The following is a 9176-nucleotide window of genomic DNA, read 5'->3' on the forward strand; positions in this document are numbered from 1 at the left end:
TACATGTGTACAATTTTCAATTTTATATCCTTTAATTTAAAAGAGAAAAGTCATGTTTCCCCAAGTGAACATTCGGGAAATGAGAGTACACACCCCACACACCACTCTACATTGTCAGTAAGACAAATGGTAAAGCCTGCGTTCTTCAGAACTATTTCTTGTTGGTGCCTCTTCAATCCCATCACATGACAATCTCCACATGCTGCAACACAAATCCAACGCACCCTTTATGTTGGGGCGGGCTATTTAATCCGTTGTCCTGTTAATTTAATCCGTTGTCCTGTTAATCCGTTGTCCTGTTAATAATTGTTCTGGTCACCTGCAGCTTCATAACTCACCTGTTGACTGCCGTCACGTCTAGAAACACAACTACCACTACTTCTGCTTTTGCTTCCCATGTAGCATTTTATAAAGAAGCTAACATACCAACAGATAACATGGCTTAATGTAGCTAGAAAACGACTTGGTGAAGGAGATGTTTGTACGGATGCTAGATAACCGTTAGCTGCTGCTAGCTGCTCTGTTTGACGACCGTGACTCACTATCGAAACCTCTAGCTACTTCAGGTGGTTAAAGCTAACGTTACACTCATAAACAGTAAATATTAAGGTTAGCTACACTGGATACAATTACAGTTGCGGTGGGGCCCTTGCAACTCAAAGGATTTACCATCTGCTAAGTACCAGCAACCACTGCTTCACCAAGTAAGTGTTTTTTTAGCCTGTGCTTTAAATCAATGTCATGCGAAGATGACTTGGCTCTGTCCTTCTGAATGCCCTTCTTCAAGTAATGTCTTGGTGTTGGCTTGATGAATGCATCTGACTTACATTTGTTGTCTTTTACTATTGACTCAATGTATAATAATGAAAGAAATTGTATACTTGACTTAGCTGTGTCTTACACACAGCCTTTTCCTTCACGTGACAGTAAGATGAAACCATGGATGTATTATGGGTTGAAACAGTGTGTTTATATGACTGCCTACTTTACTGTTAATCGTGTCTTACTTGTGGGTTTATATTGCTGCTGCAGCTGCATTCATTGTCAGCAACTCTATGTAAAGTGTGTGTAGCTATAGTATAGGCTAGTTTTTGCACTGGACAGCTTGGATTAGAGCCTGCACGTGCTGCCGAACTGACGGTCAGAACAGGGTGAACGAGGGTGAACCCTTTACTTGAACAAATTTCATATTCAGTGATTATTCATCTTTGAACTGAACAGCACGATTCAAATCAGCATAGTGATTAGTGGTTTCCACATCAACTTGACTGGTATACCCGTGTTGGGGAATGGCATTGTGATTGGTGCTGCAGGTAAGTAGCCTAGTAGTAGTAGTAGTAGTAGTAGTAGTAGTAGTAGTAGTAGTAGTAGTAGTAGTAGTAGTAGATTCCACATAACAGCAGGGACCTAATGAGAATGGAGAGGTGTTTTAGTGTTAGGTATTCAGTTTCTGAACGGTGTGTCCAAAAGCCAACAGTTTGGTGACGCTGTCTGAGTCTTACGTCATAATCTTGAATTAGTCATGGAAATACCGTATACCGCGGTAAAAAGGGCAGGAGGTTTGACGGTATCAAAATTTGGATACCGCCCCACTCTACCCTACATACAAAAAATTGACCATGATGCAAGCGACATTCAGACTGTATTAAAATGTACTTAGGTGTAGGAATTTTAAGTACCCCTTGCAGTGCTTTGACAGTGAATTTATATAATGTATAATATATAGCCTACAGTAGGCCTATATATAATGGAGCCTTCACTTTCCCCTGTGGGTAAGTTAACAACATTTCTCTTTTCCATCGAAGCAATACAGATGAGCGATATCTTTTAGCAGCAGAACGGATTGCAAAATCACTCTGTAAAATAAATAGGTTCACGCACAAGAAAGTGTGATGAAAAAGTACTCTTCAGTTGTAATTGTCATAATTGTACACAGTATTACCCATCTGGTACATTTCCTCATAATGTTGGTCATATATCAAAGCCTTAAAACTCCCCTTTGCGCTAAAATTCAGTTCTCTTGGTAGCTGATCTGTTAGTAAATCATGTCTGTTTAATGAGGTGTGTGTGTGTGTGTGTGTGTGGGGGGGGGGGGGTGTAATATATGGTACGCATGCTTGTACCTGTGTCACTTCAGTACCTGTCCTGTCATAATTAAACCTGACAGAAGAAGAGGTGGATTTGATAGTTAAAAGATATCAATACAGACGGGAATGGATGTAATGATGTTTTCGGGGTCATATTTAGACATCCAAGCTACACTAATGCGCTGTAATTATCCCGTAATGAAACATGAGTGCTCCTGATAGTGTTCGAGGCATCACTTCAGTGTTTGCGGGTGTTGTCTGTCTGTACAATAATCCTAATCCCCGTCCTAATCCTTCTTTACTACTGCACCTGCTGTTGCTACTACTGCTAATAAAACATGTATATATTTGCGGTATCTACTGTAACACAGACAAATGCTGCACAGTAAGAAATACCAACATAAAGGAATCCATTACTGCATTACAGTAAAGGGATTTTCTGAATTTACCAGACGGTTTTAACTGTTGAATTGTTTAATATTGCTGTTTTTGACAGTGCTTTCACATTGCTGAATTTATAAAGCATGCGCACCTCACACTCTCCGCTCAGTTCGCTGGTTGCTATTTGATCGCGTCAACAAAAACTTCATTGTTCCGAAAAAGTTATTGAGCCTTTACACTTAGTGCTGTTTTCGGCCGAATGAATTCTGTTGCTGGCTCACTGTCACTGTCTTGGCTTACTGGGTAACTTGAAAAGCATGGAGCCATTGTTAACCCTTGTGTTGTCCTCGGGTCATATTGACCCCTTTCACAGTGTTTTATATCGGAAATATGGATTTCTTTCTACCAAATTGCCCAAAAATAACATGGATGATTCTTTACAACATTTTTCAGGTAACATTAATGATTCCTTTCATTAAGTTTTTGGGGTGTTTTAATACTCTTATAGCATTTGAATTCTTTTTTTTTAATGGTTTTAAAACAGTATCCGGACTCAACTTTGACATGTACCCATCTGTGATCCACTCAACATCCTCTGATCCAAAATAATTCATGTCTGCCTTTTTAACAAAAAACATATGTATAATTTGATATAAATAAGCTTTGTTGACCATGAATTCCAAGAATAAGTGTGAAATCTATCATTAAACCAGCTCAGGTTTTTTTATACCATGGAAAAAGTGATAAAGAAATCAGAAAAAATGGCAAAAACATTGTAAAAGCACAAAAAAGAATTCATTTTCAATTTTGGCCTGGAAGGACAAGTTCATGGTTAACGGGAAGACAACACAAGGGTTAATCTGTCATTATTGACACCCTGCCAACACCAACCTAACTAGAAAGGGTCAAAAATTCCTGCTGTTAAAAAAAGCTCTTCTCTTTAACTAAATTAATAAAATTGTTGCACATTTTCACTTCACTTTGTAGAATATTGTGGTTTATTTTTGGTCATAATAACTACAAAAAACTGACATCATTGACAGAAAGGTTAGGTTTGTCCCCACTATTGCTGGATTAAGAACACGTACTGTAGGAGGACAAGGACATCTTTTTACTTTCAATGAAACCAGATCGGGCACTCACTGCAACCCAGGAAGCTGTGTGTTTATGTCGGCAGAGAGATTGTGCATGTGTGTCTGGAAGAGCCGGTTATATCCATTTTATACTCGGATTTTCTTTTCTTTCTTTTACCTTTTTAAGTAAACAAACATTTGTCCCACCTGCAGTAAACCCGCAGCAGGGAGCCAATAATTCTCACCTCGAACTTTATGGAAACTCTCTTCGCTCCTGAAGCAATGAGGGATTCCAGGAACAAGACTGCCAATGCAGCACAATTCTCTGTCCTGCTTTTCACACAACGCGAGCTATTCTCATGCTGTATATTATAACCATGCCGCTGGCATATTTAGAAATTCATATAGGCAGGATGATACCTTGTACATTGTTGTATTTATAGTGGTAGTGATGTGCTGTTTTCTCTCTGCAGTTGTGTTCACCAGTGGCTCGCTTGCGTTGTGGTTTAGTGCTCTGTATTGGTCAGCTCAGCACACTATATACATTTTTGATAATACTACTTTACTTTAGGTTTTTAAACTCCAAAACATGCTACACCAAGTATTTATTTATTACTTTTAGAACTATTGTAGGATCTTTTCTTCTTTCTTGAACGATAACTAGACGTGCAAAATGAGGATAATAAATGAGGACTGTAGCCACGGTGAATAACTGTCAGTTTATCAGGGACACAGATGTTGGATATTTTATTTTTTTATTTTTGCTCTGTCATTATGGCCTATGACGTTTCATTGTGATGACTAGGCTAAGTTTTGAAAGTTTGTTTATAGCCTATTTGCTGTTTACACTTGCCTTCTGACGAAAATGTGTTATAATAATTTATATCCTTATGACAGTGACTGCATGAAATCTGTGGACATTCATGCTTTATGGCGAGGTTGAATATATATATATATATATATATATATATATATATATATATATATATATATATAGAGTATATATATATGTGTGTTATATTACTCCTGCCAATATTGGACTATTGGGGGGTAGTTGATGACTACTAAACTTAATTATTTGATAATGCCTCCCTAGTAATCAGTAGGTCAGTGCATGGACCTTGTCCTCTTAGATGGAATATTTTGTTGGAAAGTAAACAAATCTAACTAACAACCCCTCCTTTATGAGAGGTCTCTTCATTTGGAGTTCTGGACAAACACTGGTTCGCTCTTTGATTTTGATGTTCCACCTCTGGGAGAAAACATTAGAGGATGAAAGGCCTCGCTATCTCCACTGGATCAGTGGATTTGCCCAGGGCCTCGCAACAACAGCCACACCACCACGACGCTGCCACCGCTGCCTCCTGTTTTGCAGCATGTCCTATTTACTTATTTATTCGTCCCTCCTCAACACACAACTCCTTATCTCACCCATGAAAATTAATCCTCATGTAGAAATATCTACTCTTGCTCGTCAGAGAGGACGTAATCGAGCTCCCTCCTTCTCCCTGACAAGTGCTCAAGTTGTCTGAGAAAGTGCTCTCACTTCAACTTCTGACGTAAATGACAAACAACCATGTGTTTGTAAAACTGAGGTCTTAATCACACGCTGCCATACTTTGTTTCCTACTGAGGCCTGATTGCATGTCTGCTTTAATGTTTGCTGTTTTTTGGAAAAGGACTGTGGGGGGTTTGTTGACACAGACGCTAACTGTCATATAAATGTAGTTATTTAGCTCTATTGTCCTATTTTATCGTTGGTATGAGTTGGAAAAATGACTAAAAGGCAGACAAGCAAAGCATGCTTTTACATAAAAGGCTTAAAACAGACGAGAAGTGATGGGGTGTTGGGTGATATTTTAGTAAACAGTCATACTAGAAGTGTTGAAAAATTATTTAGGAGAATGTAAATGGCATAAAAGATTCAGCATAATAAATTTAATCTCACCATATTCTACGTCCACGACTCAAAAAATGTCACAATTCGATATAGATTTTAGGCTTTTTTGTGTGTGTGTGGTGTGTGTGTGTGTGTGTGTGTGTTTGTGTGTGTGTGTGGTGTGTGTGTGTGTGTGTGTGTGTGTGTGTGTGTGTGTGTGTGTGTGGTGTGTGTGTGTGTGTTGTGTGTGTGTGTGTGTGTGTGTGTGTGTGTGTGTGTGTGTGTGTGTGTGAGAAAGTTGTCATCTGCAGATTGATTTTAAGTAGGGGGAGAAAAAAATCTGGGATTTTATTTTTAGGACATATCACCCAGCCCTAGACACAAGACAACAACATAGAATCCCTCTCTAATGGCACACAAACTGTCTCAATGCCAGATCCCCGGGTTCTCCTAATACACTCCATAATAGACAATCTGTGTCTGTGTGTGTCTGTGTCTTTTTAAACAGCAATATGCTTCCTGCAACAGTGTGTTGACCTGCCCAGTGGGTATTGTCTGTTGTTGGGTGGTGATCAGTGTGTGTACAGTGTGTGTGTGTGTTGCACAAAACCTGCTGACAGGTAATCAGCCGGGCTAAAGAATCACACTGGGACATAATCACAAGGTCACACACACACACACACACACACACACACAGAGAGGGGACAGTTGTTATACAACCTAAGCAGCTTCGCACAGCGTTGCAATTGCATTGCCTTATTCTCAGGTACATATTTGTATTTTGGGTTCCTACAAGAACATGGTTTAATGTTCAAAAACATTTTTCCTTTGCATAGGTAGTTCTTAAGCCGTGGATGAAGATACTCAGATGGGGGGGGTATATTCTAATGAGCCTGCATGTGACATAAGGGAAGCCAAATCTGAATAGCTTGTTGAATCCCATGTTTTGTGATTTTAGGCCAAAACCTAGAATATGGCTGGTATGGTCAATATGCTTCGTTATGGTCAGCAGCTGGGGCTCCAGGCTAACTTGTTTTACTAGGAGCACTGTGGCCCCTAAATAAAAAATGTAAAGGGGAACAGAACAAAAATGTAGGGGTGCACACCTTAAATCAACCTGCAACGCAATAATGTGCTGTTTTTATTTTAGTTCAATCACATTTTAATTGAATGGTGCTTAACAATGGTGCTTATGCATATTCAGAAATGTAAACAGAGTAGTATTGTCAATGTACTATATTATTGCCTCTGCCTCATACAGGCTCTCCCTCCCTCCTCTTTTTTTGTTTACTATAAAACAACAATCTTGTATTCAGTGATTAAATTTCCAAGGAAAGGGGAGTATCTAACCAAGAAATAAGTTTAAAAAAAAAAAAATTAAATAACACCTTGTGTGGGAAATATTGAGTTATGAGGGAGCCAGAGAGAGAGGAGCTCACAACACTCACACAAGCACTATTTGAAAATTACGAGGTAAATAGTTATATATATGTATCTCTCCTCTCTGTTGTCACATTTGTACCTCTCTCACCCATGTGAAATAAAATCCTGTCTGGAACCGAGACAACACGAAGTAAAAAGGAAGTTGATTTTGTGAGGAGACCGAATATTACAGCTCTGCGGAGGTCAATCAACACAGTAGCTCATAAGGCGCCATTTTAATGCTACCAAGCCCTCACCCGCCGTTAGCATTCCATTGACTGCCATTCATTTTGGCGCCACTTTGACAGCAAATAACTTTACATCTGAAGCATTTAAAAACTTTAGTTGTCCCTTGTTCATTTTTAAAGAAACACAGCAAAGTATAAGAGGCTCCATTACCTTGTATAACGATTGTGTCATAACCGAGCAACTTGCTGTTGCATAGTCAACAAATCACCTTATTGTTAAGAGAGGCTGGCAGACGGTTTTGACTTACATTAGCTGTTTAGGTTTAATTACTTATGTTAACTAGAATTTTAGTTAGCAATAATTAGCCTGTACCAATGTTATCTCCTTACGTATAACTACACCCTCCGTCTCTGCAAGATTTGGAGTGATTGCGATTTCTCTTGGCACAGCTTCCAGAAGACTTGCAACTTTTAGACAGGTTGCTCACGTCACATCTACGTCGTCACGCTCAGTTGGAGGCTGCACAGTGACGCTCAGCACTCATCGGAAAAGTGCTTCTAATATCCTTCACTGGTCTCTGTCCGGAGCAAAGGGGTCTGTTGGTCCATTTCTTTAAGTGTCTATGTGTGATGCAAAGCTCACTCACTGACCTTCCTCCTCTCAGAAAGGGCTTTCCTCCTTTTTCAACATGAAAAAATAGAGAAAAATAATTGCATCAACTTTGCAGGTTGCACATGTGCGAGCGGTTGTAACAAGTACTCGCACGGTCTCAAATAATGGTCTCAAAATGCAAAGAACCAGCCCCTCTTACCTCTTTCAGCGATAAATCCACATGGCTAATCATTATGCACATCAATGATGTCATCAGACCTCAGCAGATGGACAGGATGAATGACTAATACTGACTGATGTCTGTGACAAATAAATCTCTTAAATCTTCCTTCCTTCTCAACTTCACTGTGTGAGTTTTTAGAGTGACTTTGCTGTTGTAAGTACATAACTGTTGCTGCTCTAGAAACAATTAGATTAGAACAAATTAGAAATACAAGCCTCAGTGGCCTTGTTTCCTAGCAGTATTTTCATATGGTTTAGTTTTAAAGATGATTTCTCCTTTCTTCATAATGTGTAGCCTACTTCTTTTTTTCATCCAAGTAGTTTATCTTTCACCAGGCCCTAAAGCGCTGTCTCGCGCCTATGAGGCGCAAAAAACACTGATAATATATTATATCTTAACGTTATGAAAACATTTGATATGATAAATGATCTGATTCTGATAAATGATCAAATATACATCCCCTGCTTGCCAACCCTTTTGATTTTCCTGCCTCTCTTCATGCTGTTCTTCTGGAGTTTTAAGTCACGCAATTTTTTTCATGATGAAATATCAAAATCTGCCCTTCCACTATATTAGAAAAAAAAGCCTCTTGCTGCTCTTTTTTTTCTAAATTACATAAGCCTACTTGTTCCATACATTTATTTGTGTCTGAACACACACACACACACGGGGCATGTACAGTGTACCATTTTCATTATTCATGCAAATTTTGTGGAAATATAAATTAGTTTGAGTGTTTTCCCTACCTTTTTTTTTTTTTTAAGGGGGGGGCTAAATAGTCATATAGTATTACATTTATGTACATATACATTATCATCCCAGGGTCTCTTGAATGTAACATACCTGTAGCAAGCTCCTTCGTAGTAACTAGCTGTAAAAACAAACTTGGAAGAGGAGATCTGTGCTACAACATGGCGGATGCTAGCTGTTTAAGCCGCTACAGACCTCCGTCAAAGCACAGTCGTATCAGCGGCATTTAGTAGATGTGTTGAGCCGCAACAGAGTTCCTCAACACCGGAACACATGGTGACCCACATGGTGACCCACATGGTGACCCACATGGTGACCCACATGGTGACCCACATGGTGACCCACATGGTGACCCACATGGTGCTCCTTCAGGTCAGCGGTAGTTGGTGGTTCAGTTATCCAAGAATAGGTGACTCTCAGCTGGGGACATAACACCGTGAGCTGCCGGTCATTTTGGCGCAGATTACAGTTAAAGGTCTCATGATATGGTGCTCTTTGGATACTTTTTACATAGACCTTTGCTCGTTTGAAAGCTATGATGTCTCTCTCTCATGGGTGGG

This window comes from Etheostoma spectabile, chromosome 4 (genome assembly GCF_008692095.1).
Source record: "Etheostoma spectabile isolate EspeVRDwgs_2016 chromosome 4, UIUC_Espe_1.0, whole genome shotgun sequence".
NCBI lineage: Eukaryota > Metazoa > Chordata > Actinopteri > Perciformes > Percidae > Etheostoma > Etheostoma spectabile.